The 14,252-nt window shown below is 48.7% G+C and overlaps 1 pseudogene; it reads right to left on the bottom strand.

Annotated features, from left to right (window-relative positions):
• Nucleotides 1–11,713: 11,713 nt before the first annotated feature.
• LOC144164001 (uncharacterized) lies at nt 11,714–13,410 on the bottom strand (annotated as a pseudogene).
• Nucleotides 13,411–14,252: the final 842 nt, after the last annotated feature.

Raw genomic sequence — 14,252 nt, 5'->3', positions numbered from 1 at the left:
TCATTTATATATTATTCCAACGCAACCATTTGATCGTTGGTGGATCTCCCCGCCCTGAAGTTTTGGCCTTGAAGGAACATGAAGGAACAAGGACGGAGCCCCACCCTGAAGGAACATGATATACAGTTTAGGGCTACTCTGCACCATAAGCAACACTATGGCCAGTATTTTCAAATAGATCGTGAGCAATTTGTTGCGTCTGATTCTAGAACACAAGGAATTGCAGAAAGGAAAATACACCAAGAGGGCCTGTCCGTAATCCACATACTTATTCAATGCAGGGCACTTGACACAACACGACGCAAACACATTTCACAACTCTACAGACAACACATCCCGTTTCACCCATCGTACTTTTTAGGAAACGAGCCCATGTTTTTCATCAAGCGTGTTTTTCAGTTTCTGACTGATGTCATGTTTTTACATCTCATCTCTGAACATGCATCATGACAACCTGGCTCTTTACACCATTGATCATTTATTACCTTGTGTTTTACTTTGTTTATTTTTGCTGACATGATTTACTTTTACATTCATGCCACTTAAATGAACCAACCATTCTTTGGCGCTCCTTGCCCTCAGTTGGCCTTCCGCCACAAAAATCCAAGCATCATCATCATTACACCAAACTAGCTTACTGTGCGTTGCTTTGTTCTTTACAGGGCACAGCACTTCCCGCCCTTTGCTTGATTTCAGCAAACTATTGTGAAATAGGGGGTTGCCACTTGCATCCGTGGCCTGCTCTCGGCCGACATTCTCGTTGTGGTGGACGATCGCAAGCTGTGTCCTGCAACAATGATCTGAATGAAAACAGACTGCACGTTGCAGCACAGAGAGCAGCTTTACAAAGATAAACTGTTAACACCACTGCACCTGGCACGCATGACACTTGGTGTGTCTGCAGTTGACCTGGGAGCAAACTGAATTATCAGAGAGTGGAAGGACTCTACCCATGATGGCTGTGATGCTGTTGACAGCTGTTTATTGTCCTTCAGCAGCCGTGGGTTGAGGACAATGCTCACCAGCTTTTTGTAGGCAGGTGTCCCTGTGAGAATAAGAGCACATCATTAAAAAGCAATCTCCATCGGCAAAGCATTGTTAGCATAAGTAAGTAAATGTATTCGCACCGGGATCCAGCTGCTCGTGGGGAGGGAGTTCATGCAGGCATCTGTGAAAGGGCCCTTCATGCCCGTCGTGCACATTTATGTGCCTTGTCAGGCCTTCAGGTGTGAACATACATTGCACACAAGTAACAAAACGGTAAACAAATAGCCACCTTTTCCTCAAAAGTAGCGTCACCTGTTTCCCTCAATGAATTCCCTTACATCTAGCATTGCAAGAACTACTGTGCCTGCATGCTTCACTTAGTAAAAAAGGTTTCATAAGTCTTTATGTGAGTTCGAAAATTGCAAAAAGTTGCAAAAAGTGAGTCTCTGGGTTTGTCAGCATAACTGCTAGTGGATTACACCATTAGGTGGCCAGAATGCTCAGTGCATGGTATCTGCTATTTTGTGTAGCTTTCTGTTTACTTTTCGAGATGCTCAAACGCATAGGCATGCCACCTTCCAGGAGTGTTCCCGATCCATCCGCACATTTGTGAGCACTCCTTTATTTTAGAAGCAGCGTCCAGCTTTTTTGGAGGCCTAATGGTTCAAAGACAACGCAGATTAGTTTTGGAAACGTTCCAGAACAAAAGCTCGTAGACAACCAGACAGGAAAAAGAAGGGCAGAAACCTCAAACGGTGGCCGTCGGAACACTTCACTAGCAAAGCGATAAATTCCCATTCCGAATGGAAGTAAGGCGGGGAGATACCATTTCGCCAAAACTATTCAGAGCATGTCTGGAGGGGGTATTCGGAAAGTGTGACTGGGAGAACCCAGGAGTAAGAACAAATTGAGAATACTTGAGTTTGGATACCAAGAGGCCGGTATAGAAGGGCAAAGTAAAATAACACGATGGAGGGATGAAATGGGGAAATTCGGTGCAGTGGACTCGAGCGGAACAGGACAGGATAGGAGCGGTTCGAGGTCAGTGGGATAGGCCTTCGTCCTGCAGTGGACCTGAGCAGGCTGTTGACGATGATGCGAATTTACTAGACATTTCAGTTTGGCAAGTTGTTCGTACTCTGATCCCAAGTCTAGTTTGCCATCCCTGTGCATTTTCTCCAGGCAGTTTAAGTCAAACTTGCGAAGCCTTAGAGTTGTCGTCTCACTGTAGGCAGCATTAAAGGGAACTTCTACAAGTATTGAAGCCTTCAATGACCATACGTAGAATAGGCAAAGGCTTTTGCCAGTACACAGCCTCGTGTACTGAACCTGTGCGTAATAGCCATTGGGGACAGTTTCAGACAGTTTGTAGGTGCCATCTTTTTCTACTACATCATAACGCTTGCTTAGGATCAAGTCCCTACGGTCGTCAACGAAAGGGCACTTAATCCCCAAGATCGCGTCACGGCACTCTACAACACCATCAGGTGTGGCCGAAAGCCATGGCCTTGCTTTGCACACATGTATGCCCTTAAGCTGGACCTGTGTCTTCAAATAACTTTTCACCTGCTGGCAGGCCACTGCTTCATGGCTGATGCCACGCTGTGTAGCTGCGTTGCCATGAAACGTAGCGGTCAGGGCCTGCACAGCTTTTTGTGTAGGTGTTGTTGTTCGTTTCGGGATTTTTTTAACATTTGAGGCTGTCATACGCAGCCTTCTAGATGTATGCCAGAGGTGGTTTTGTGTTCTTGTGGCTGCTTCTAAGGCACCCGCTGCAGCATCACTCAGGTTGACATATCGTTCATAGAAGTTGTTGCTCAGGCTGCAAGCACTAGGCAAACTGCTTGTGTCTTCATGAAGTCCATGTGATGTTGTAGGCATAGCGTCTGCTCGCTGTTGAGGCTGCCGTGGCGGTGCGGTCATGGTTGCATGGAACTGCCTGCGTGCAGTGAAATAAAAATGAACATGTCTGACCACAATCTACCACAATTGCAAGCAGAACAATTACGTATAAGTATGCATCTATGGGACACATTAGGGGTAAACAGCATAGAGCCTGTACTGGCTGAAATTGGTGCTAAGGAGCCGAAACACTGCACTTTGTGAAAGTAGTGCAGGAAAAGCAACAACATACCCCCTTTTTTTAGAGAGGCAGTAGAGGCATGTAGAGTCACTAATACAGTAAAAGCTTGTTAATTTCGAACTCTGTTAATTTGAACTGACGCCCGGGCCTCACACAGCCCTGTACATTTAAATGGGAGAAAACTCCCGATAATTCGAACGTGTCGGTATTCATAATGAGTATTTCAAACTGGGATCCCCTGGTTTTCATCACTCCCTGCAGAATAAGTCGGGCCAGAGTAATTACAATGTGTTGCAAATCCTAACCAAACCAAATTTGCTAGAGATGAAGACCGTGAAATAAAAACTACAGCATAGCACGCACGCTACGCTGCTGCAACAGATTATTTTCCTTCCGCAGTGGGCACCGCGCTGCCGGCACCAGTTCTCCGGTACATGCTGTTGAAGGTTTTCTTTGGGCCACAATCACATGGCGTGCATAACAAACATGCAGTGGCGCTTAATTCGTGATAACGAGTCCAGAGGAGGCTTTTTGTCTTCTGCCCGCGCAGTGTGAAGCGATGTCCATTTATTTTTTAGCGCCCACCCGCTAATTCGAACATGTTGATGGTCCCCTTCGAGTTCAAATTAATGAGCTTTGACTGTAATGTTATAGTGCAGGAGATAATCGCAAAGCTGTTTTTAGCAAGGCATGGCAGCTGGAAGTCTGCTTGCAATGTTGTTCTTGAATTTGTGGTAGTGCACATTTCATGTTTTTCTTCTAGGCTGCCTCTCATAATGCGTCCTCACCCCCCCACCTCCCCCTGAAATGTAATCTGAGCATATCCACATCGAAGTGGTCATATGCACGTGAATAAAGATGCATTCTGAGCACCATGATAGGCGCCCTGGTACTTTGTTTTTGCAGCATGCCACTTTTCTATGCAATCAGTTGCTTTCACTCCCACGTGTTAACCACAAGGCAAAGAGCCAGAGTACGTAGAAAGGTAGAACTGACCAGGATTGTGCAAGATTTCCTGGAACGGGCAGTCCTTGTAGAACTCCGTGAGCTCTTTGTCGTTGCCGCAAAGACGAGGCAGTGAAGGTAGCGTCTTCCTTGGGGCGTCCTCGTCAATGGTCCTTTCTGCCACCTTGAAGTTGATGTCCTCAAGAGCTGCCGGTTCCATGTTTCTTTTGGTTCCCTTGTTCCAGCCAGCCATCTTGTCCGTGCAACCCCCCGCACGGGGCACCTTGAGCAATCTTGGTGACGGTACTGGCGATACCGCGGACCCCGAGCCCCCAAACATAAGCTGGATCCAACCGTGGTGATGTGTTTTTAAGGTGAAGGGTAGAAACCTCTAACGGTGGCCGTCGGAGCCCAGGTCAAGCTCCGGCGGATGGGCTCCCTGTCTGTTTACCAGGCAGGGAGCTCCGGGACCTCCTCAGCTATCAGGGTAAAGTTGTGGAAGAAAGTACCCCCGTCTCCCTGCTTTTATACTATGCTTTATGGTATTGTCTAAAACCCCCCCCAACCGTGATCGGTCCCTGAAAAGGGGCCGCACCGAAGTATCCTTTCCTCCGTTGCCGTCGTTAACCTTTCCTGAACCGGACCATTTTTCTCGATTTCTTGTGATGGAATCCCTCAATCCAACCCACCCTCTTGCATCTCAGTCAGTCTTCTTGATCGCCAAGTATCTTGAAGCCATAGTAGGAAAATCGTATAAATGCAAAAAACAAAGGTCTGGTGAACTCTTAATTGAAATAAATGACAAGCAGCAGTCTGCAAAGCTTCTAGCTCAGACTAGACTGGCTGATCTTGACATCCGGGTCACACCCCATCGGAGCCTCAACAGCTCGCAGGGTGTGATATCCGAGACAGACCTCCTGAACGAAACCGATGCGGATCTCCTTGCCGGCTTGAAGGATCAGGGCGTCACTGCCGTGAGACGCATCACCATCCGCAGAGACGACAAGGAGATTCCCACCAAACACATTATCTTGACTTTCGACCGCGCAATTCTTCCACAATACATAAATGCAGGTTTTCTCCGTTGCTCCATCCGTCCGTACATCCCGAACCCGCGGCGCTGTTTTAAGTGCCAGCGGTTCGGGCATGGTACGAACTCTTGTCGTGGCCGAACGACGTGTGCAAAGTGCGCGGCGCACGATCATCCGAGCGAGAACTGCTCAGCCGAAAATCTCACTTGTGTAAACTGCGGGGGGCCGCATGCGGCATACTCCCGCAAGTGCGAAAAATTTCAACTAGAAAAGAAAATCATCAACATCAAAGTCACTGAAAACATCACCTTCCCAGAGGCGCGAAAGAGGTTCGCCTCTTTCCCCCTGGGGAGGTACGCCGACGCGGCTCGCCGGGGGGCGGAGCGGCGTCTCGTTTCCACAGGGACCCAGTTCAGCGAGTCTGACCTGGTCCCTCGCCCGCCCCCCCCTGGGTTGCCTCTGGCAGCCCAACCCGCCACCACGCCGCTTGCTGAGGCAGCAGCGGTTGTGGTGGCAACCTCTTCCGTCGGGACCGGTGCCGCTCCCGCCTCTGTCTCCCCGCCCTCCAGTGCGTTGGAGGGTACAGAGGTGATGGACACCACGGGCCCCGCACCGGTTCCCACCGCACCGCCTGTGCCACCTCTGGCGCCCCGGACGCCCTCGGCGGTGGCGGCTCAAACGAAGGGCTCCCGAGGGGGGCCAAGTCCAGGGGGCCCGGTCCGTCGGGCACCCCTCGGACATCCGACGACGAGATGGATGTCGGGCCGTTCCTGCCTGCAACGCAGCGCAAGGAACGCATCCCGACGCCAAAGCCTCCCGACAAGCCAAAAAAGGCGAGAGTCACAGCCCCGAAAGACGACACATAAACAAACACACACACTCCAGTAGCTCTCACACTAAATAATGGGAAGAGAAAACATAATTCAATGGAACTGTAGAGGCCTTCTTAAAAATCTTGACGATGTATACGAAATACTGCATGCTAATCAGCCAAGTGTGATGTGTCTTCAGGAGACGCATTTGAATTCCAAGCACACAAATTTCTTAAATAGGTACATGGTCTTCAGAAAGGACAGGGATGGCTGCACACACTCTTCGGGCGGTGTAGCCATAATAGCCCGGAAATCCCTAGCATTTCACCCTGTCGCTCTCAACACCCTCCTTTAGGCTGTAGCAATACGCACAATAATTTTTAATAGGTTGATAACGGTATGCTCCATATACATTCCTCCTGATGTCACACTTTTGAGCTCTGACTTCGAGGCGCTGGTCGACCAGCTACCCGAACCGTACATCCTAACAGGCGACCTTAATGCACACAACTCTCTTTGGGGCTCCTCCAGAACGGATGCCCGAGGTCGCCTGTTGGAGAAGTTTCTTACATCCTCCGGAGCATGCCTTTTCAACAAAAAACAGCCTACATATCATAACTTAGGACACAATACATACTCTCATCTTGACTTGGCTATTGGTTCCGCAGTTCTCTTTCCATGTCTTGAGTGGGGTGTGGGCACGGACCCATATGGTAGTGACCATTTCCCCACTTCATTAACGTATATAGGTATAGGCCCGAGCAGTCCATCTTCCCATAACAGGTTTAATGAATCCAAAGCAAACTGGAGTACATTCACAGAAACATCTAAACTACACCACACAACCATAAAACACCTACACGTGGAGGAAGCCGCCCAACTCGTCACGGCGCACATCCTCGACGCCGCCGAAAAGTCCATTCCCCAGGCCTCCAGTGGGTCCCGCAGCCCAAGGAGGCCCTGGTGGAACGAGGACTGCAGGCGGGCGCGAGAGGCCCAGAACAAGGCGTGGGGTGTCCTTCGCCGGTACCCCACGTCAGATAACATCATTTCTTTTAAACGGGCAAAGGCTTTAGGGAAGCGAGTGCGTCGTGAGGCGAAAAGGGAGAGTTGGCACACCTTCCTCACCTCCATCAACTCGTACACTGATACACACATAGTCTGGACACGAATACGCAAGCTGAAAGGACAACAAAAAAACAGCCTGCCCCTGGTTAGCACAACAGGGGACACACTCGAAGACCAGGCCAACACACTTGCACAACACTTCGAACACGTGTCCAGCTCATCACACTACACAAACACTTTCATGAAGCACAAAACGTCTGCGGAAAAGAAGTCCCTGCGTGATAGCAAGAAGTCGCACACTTCTTACAATTCTCCTTTTTCAATTCATGAGCTGAAGGTTGCTCTGAGCACATGTAAGCCTTCAGCTCCAGGTGCAGACAAAATCACATACACCATGATACAACACCTACACCCAAACACTCTTGAAACACTCCTACATCTATACAACAACATATGGCTTTCGGGGCACATTCCTCGCTCTTGGCGGGAGGCCATAGTAGTGGCTTTCCTGAAGGAAGGAAAGGACCCTTCCTCTCCTGCTAGCTATCGGCCCATCGCCCTTACAAGGCCCATCGCACTCGTATCTGCTGACGGGATCTTCTAGACCCCAGTGCAGCAGGTGCGGAGAGGCCCTATCCGTAGTGCACATACTAATCACATGCAAGGCACTTCACACAACACGACACAAACACTTCAGAGAACTCTACAGACAACATATTCCCCTACATCCATCGTTTTTTCTAGGTGACGAAGCCATTGTTTCCGTGAAACGTGTGTTTGAGTATTTGTCAGAAGTCAAGTTTTTAAACCTCATTTCCTATCGCGCATCATGAAATCTGGCCCTATACACCAGCCATGCTCATTGTAGTTTTGTGACTTTACTTTTGTTTTTGCTGATTTTACTTAGTATTTAAGGTTTCACCCCTATCATCGACTATTGTTTTGGCGCTCTTTGCCCCAGTTGGCCTTGCGCCATAAACATCCAACGATCATCATCATCATCTTACAAGCTGCCTTTGCAAGCTCTTCGAGAAGATGATAAACAGGAGACTTGTGTACTTCCTTGAGTACAACGGTCTTCTCGAGGGCTGCCAGGCAGGCTTCAGGGCGGGGCGATCTACAAATGACCAACTTGTCGCCCTTGAATCATACATAAAGGACGCTTTCATCCACAAACAGTTTTGCATAACGGTATTTTTTGACCTTGAGAAGGCCTATGACACCGCTTGGCGTTACGGGATCCTAAGTGACCTAAAGTCTTTCGGTGTTTCGGGCCATATGCTCAACACCCTTGCTAGTTATTTGTCCGAAAGAACGTTTCGCGTGAGAGTAGGTAGCGCACTCTCAAGAGTTCATGTGCAAGAAAACGGCGTTCCGCAAGGTGGAGTGCTAAGCTGCACTCTGTTCATAGTTAAAATGAACTCCCTTGGGAAGGCATTGCCACCTACAATTTCTTATTCAATGTATGTAGACGACATCCAGCTATCTTTTAAATCATGTAATATGTCCATCTGTGAGCGTCAAGTCCAGCTCGGTGTCAAAAAACTTGCCAGCTGGGCAGACAAGAACGGTTTTAAAGTTAACCCAGAAAAAAGCACCTGTGTTGTCTTTTCCAGGAGGCGTGGGATCCATCTGGACCCAGACATTATCCTTAATGGCGTATCGATTCCTGTGAGGAAGGAACACAAGTTTTTAGGTGTGGTGCTGGATGAAAGGCTTACGTTCATCCCTCACATTAAACAATTGAAACATAAATGTCTAAAGGCTCTCAACATTCTTAAAATCTTGTCCCACCAGTCGTATGGAACGGATAAGCAACTCCTGTTACGTATTTTCACAAGTCTAGTGGGGTCTAGATTGGACTATGGGAGTGTTGTGTATGGGTCAGCCACTAAAACAGCACTTAAAATGCTTGACCCAGTGCTACACTTGGGGCTTCGTCTGCCCTCGGGTGCTTTTCGCACTAGCCCTGTCGAGAGTCTGTATGTCGAGTGTGATAAGTGGAGCCTTGAGAACCAACGAACGTACATGGACTTGCTATATGCTTTTAAAATTTCATCACTGAATAATCATCCCTTTTATCCGGTCTTTATCGATACATCAACATCTCTGCTCTTTGCAAATCGCCCATCCGTTCCTCTGCCCTTTTCACTTAGAGTGAGAGAGCGAGCCTCGGATCTCAGTGCTTCGTTTTTAGATGTGTACAGGTCATCCTTTTCTAACAATTTACCGCCTTGGCAAGTTCGCCCTGTGTCGTGCGACCTTTCTTTTATGAGACTTGACAAAAATAGTGTACCACGAGCTGCAATACTGCAGCACTTTCTGTCTTTGCAGTTTAAATACACATGTGCAGAATTTTATAGTGACGCTTCTAAAACCTCCAGTATGGTGTCGTGCGCTGCTCATGGTCCTAATTTCAATGCAGCCAGAACCATGAGCATGCACACATCAATTTTTTCAGCAGAAGCGTATGGAATTTTACTGATTGTACGACACATCCTTGAAAACCACATTCCCAATTCCATCATATATACAGATTCTTTGAGTGTTGTTCGCGCACTGTCATCGCATACACCCCCCAGAAACCACATAGTTAATCTTGTATTCTGCACTATCATGTCCGTGTATGCACAAAAGCATGAGCTGGTCCTCTGCTGGGTCCCAGGACACGCAGGGATCTCTGGGAACGAGTTGGCAGACGAGAGGGCCGGTGCGGCTGCACTCAGGAACACTGTGGACATTACAACGGTACCCTACACAGACCTCAAGCCACACATAAGACAACACCTGCGCAGAACATGGCAAACACACTGGGACGAACAGACAGACAACAAACTACATGTAATAAAGCCACACTTGGGACGGTACACAACTGACTCACACAACAGACACACGGAAGTCGCCTTGGGTAGGCTGCGGATAGGGCACACCCATGCGACGCACTCGTATCTGCTGACGGGATCATCTAGACCCCAGTGCAGCAGGTGCGGAGAGGCCCTATCCGTAGTGCACATACTAATCACATGCAAGGCACTTCACACAACACGACACAAACAGTTCAGAGAACTCTACAGACAACAAATTCCCCTCCATCCGTCGTTTTTTCTAGGTGACGATGCCATTGTTTCCGTGAAACGTGTGTTTGAGTTTTTGTCAGAAGTCAAGTTTTTAAACCTCATTTCCTATCACGCATCATAAAATCTGGCCCTGTACACCAGCCATGCTCATTGTCGTTTTGTGATTTTACTTTTGTTTTTGCTGATTTTACTTAGTGTTTAAGGAATCACCTCTCATATATGACGACTATTGTTTTGGCGCTCTTTGCCCTAGTTGGCCTTGCGCCATAAACATCAAACCATCATCATCATCATTCCGTACGAGCCCTGTACAGAGTCTTTATGCAGAGTGTGACAAATGGTGCTTATCACACCAGCGAACCTATGTTGACTTGTTATATGCCTCTAAAATTTCATCAATGGACAACCATCCTTTTAAACCGGTTTTTAATGATACATCCACATCAAAACTCTTTTTAAATCGCCCGTCCATTCCTGTTCCCTTCTCGCTCAGAGTAAGGGACGAGGTCACTATTCATGAGGTCTCCTTTGTAGACACATTCAAGTCATCTATCACTGATCTTGTAGCACCATGGCATCTTCGTCCTGTTGCATGTGACTTGTCTTTCTTAAAATACAATAAGAATAGGACACCGAAAAGTGGGATTCTGCAGCATTTCATGTATGTGCAGGATAAATACAAGGCTGCAGAGTTTTTCAGCGATGCATCGAAAACGTTCACTGCAGTGTCTTGTGCGGCGCATGGGCCGAATTTTGAAGCATATAGAACCATGAATGTAAAGACAAGTATTTTTACGGCAGAAACATATGGCATTTTTCTTGTTGTAAGTCACATAGTTGAACATCATATTCCTAAATCCATCATCTATACAGATTCACTGAGTGTCGTCCGTACATTGTCATCCGGAGAGTCCTCGAAAAACCATGTAGTTAACCTTGTCTTGAAATCAATTGTGCTGGCATATTCTTCAAACCTTGAGGTGACTGTGTGTTGGGTGCCAGGCCACTCTGGCATCGGCGGAAATGAACTGGCGGATGAAATGGCCGCCAATGCTGCACTCCGAAACACAGTAGACATAATAACACTACCTTACACAGACCTCAAGCCACACATAAGACAACACTTGCGCATAACATGGCAAACACACTGGAATGAACAGACAGACAACAAACTACATGTAATAAAGCCACACTTGGGACGGTACACATCTGACTCGCACAACAGACACACGGAAGTCGCCTTGGGTAGGCTGCGGATAGGGCACACCCATGCAACGCACTCGTATCTGCTGACGGGATCTCCTAGACCCCAGTGCGGCAGGTGCGGAGAGGCCCTATCCGTAGTGCACATACTAATCACATGCAAGGCACTTCACACAACATGACACAAACACTTCAGAGAACTCTACAGACAACATATTCCCCTACATCCATCTTTTTTCCTAGGTGACGATGCCATTGTTTCCGTCAAACGTGTGTTTGAGTATTTGTCAGAAGTCAAGTTTTTAAACCTCATTTCCTATCACGCATCATGAAATCTGGCCCTTTACACCAGCCATCCTCACTGTCTTTTATTGATTTTACTTTTGTTCTTGCTTATTGATTTCAGTGTCTAAGTTCTCACCTCTCATATTTAACCACTGTTTTGGCGCTCTTTGCCCTAGTTGGCCTTGCGCCATTAATATCCAACCATCATCATCATCATTGTCCGTGCAACCCTCCCCAGTAAAGCCAGATAGCACTGCAAGGTCCACCTTCCAATTCACACTTTCCCTTGTCTGGCCATGCATGTGCAACCACCACTGATTACTGCACCCCTCCATTCACAACACACCCACACATTGTGATATGTTGCAAGTTCTTTGGAGGCACGTACTTCGCCTTTCAGGAGCACAAGGGCCTCGTCAATTTCGTGAACAAACAGGGCCCCCACCCATCCACTCTGCATGTACGTGAACGACTGCATGCTTCGGAAAGCTTGAACTGCAAGATAAGGATCCAGAGAAAAGCCCCTATCTGCCATTATCTCACCACCGGGTGCGAAGTATTCCTGGACACCACAGTCCTTGATAATGAATTTGTCGGACACATGGCCCCCGTAAACTTTTGATACGTACATAATGAAGCCGTTCGGGGCAACCACAACCAAGAACGTGACTGTGTTATTAAATAAGCCTTGTATTGGCTGTAGGTTTGCGCCCTGGCATTTTGTTGTTTTGGCCTTTGCAGCGAAACCTCTGTGCAGTCAAGGATGCACGTGGTACGCTTATAGCCACTGTCGATGAATGACTGGGATGCTGCTCTGTAGCCGTGAGCGCGGTAGCCACACCACAATGCACTTCATTATTTGGTGCAGTGCCTTTAGGACTTTGTGGAACATCTTGCAAATGCCAAGTGGCGAAACTGAAAACCTACATGCAAGGTCTCCATAGAGGAGACCAAGCCGTAGCCGCATAAGAGCGAGAAGTAGCTGGTCCTCAACAGGCAGTTGTGCCGATGGCTGCAGCACTCTTTGCAGGCCAACAAGGATGCTTGAAAACATCTCTGCGGACACTCCTGTATAAAACAGGATGTCAGCAGGTGACATTTGTACTCTGACCGATGGGCGCACTTGTAGACCACTGGTTTTGAGGAGCAGTGATCCGCTGTTGTCGGGCCCTCCCACTGGGTGGCTGCCTCATGTTTCCAGTGCTGAAAAATCAAAAAGTACCCTTTAGACATTACAGTACATCTGACCTTCTCAGGGCTATTTATAATAGCATGACAAAGTACAATTGTTGTGATTACTTAACAGTCAGAAGGCCAGCTGTGGCAGTTTGATGGTGTTTCTGCAATCAATTTTTTTAGATGTTTATTGTGATACACACTAAGTGATACTGCGAGCATAAGGCACTGCAGCAACAGTAAAACGTGGTCAGCATTTCTGTAGTCTCTGTTAGAAAAATGCTGCACTTTTAAATTGGTTATCCTTGTCTGCCTCATGCAGTACATATTCACATGCCATGAGGCAATAAATAATTAGGTGGCTAGTCGGCACCTTTCTTGTCCCTCAATACCATGGTGACAATGCACATACAGTGAACTCCCGTTAGGAAGAACTTAAAGGGACCACGACCATTTGTTCGTCTTAATAGAAGTTTGCCTTAGAAGCCCTCCCAAAAAAAGGAACCAGCAACATGCCCAGGTGCATTCAAATATCTTGCCTCAAGGCAGTGAATGAAGACTTACAGCAGAGAAAAAAGACAAAAATCATTTGAGTGCGTAACTTGATAGACGACTGTCTTCAAGTGGTCTTGCCTGGTTTTATCCTGTCAGAGCGGCAAAGGAGAGCTTACACTCACTACCTCAACTGACAACAGCAGAGACAGCAAGGGAACTCCTCGCTTTCTCGGCAGTGATGCAGCGGGACTTGCTGAGAAATGGCATTGGTCAGGAGATAGACGAACAGAAAGTCTCCGTCGTAGCTTTTTTTAAAATTTTTTTTACCCTCCCAGTTGTGTGCCTTTCACCGGCAGCTCCCCTTCCGCCCTCCCGACCTCGCCTTTCCTTTGATGATTCCATTTCAGGGTCCACACATACAACCCCGGCTCATCGGTAAGCCCCGCGTGGTGTACCCATGTCGACACTGTGCGGCACCGCTTGCATGGCTGCGGCAGCGGCTGCACAGCCGGGGGCGCTGGAGGCGGCGGGGGCTGCTGCGGGGCGCCGGCGTAAGCCACGCCGTGGCAGCACCGATGAAGGCCGCCGCCTCCATGGCCAGGCACATGGGCCAACGCGGGCCTCTTTAGTTTGCGGCGCCCGGCTTGGCTTGGAGAGGCATATTCCGGCGAGGCCATGCGACCAGAGTCGGCAGGCGGCGGGCACCAGGTAGGCTGGATGGGGTTGACAGCGGCGTCTGGACTACGGGCTGGTAGGCCGGCAGGCAGGACGAGGAGCGGCGGACGACGGGCATGATGGATAGCAGGTAGGGCGGCCAGAGCGATGGGGTCGGCGGCTGGCTCGACTATGGGCAGGTAGGCCGGCAGGCGCAATGGGGTTGGCGGCTGGCTGGACTGTGGCAGGTAGACCGGCAGGCGCGATGGGGTCAGCGGCTGGCTGTACTGCGGCAGGTAGGCTGGCAGGCGTGATGGGGTCGGCGGCTGCTGGACTGCGGGCAGGTAGGTTGGCACGCAGGACGACGGGCGGCAGAGGGCTTGTGACAACCACTAAATCTGACCGTTGATCAATCACAAGCTATCAAGATATATTG

The sequence above is a fragment of the Haemaphysalis longicornis genome, unplaced genomic scaffold (assembly GCF_048455015.1).
Source record: "Haemaphysalis longicornis isolate Haplotype H1 unplaced genomic scaffold, Haemaphysalis longicornis Haplotype H1 scaffold_13, whole genome shotgun sequence".
NCBI lineage: Eukaryota > Metazoa > Arthropoda > Arachnida > Ixodida > Ixodidae > Haemaphysalis > Haemaphysalis longicornis.
The sequence above is the reverse complement of the archived record's forward strand: the minus strand, read 5'-3'. Positions and strand labels throughout refer to the sequence as shown.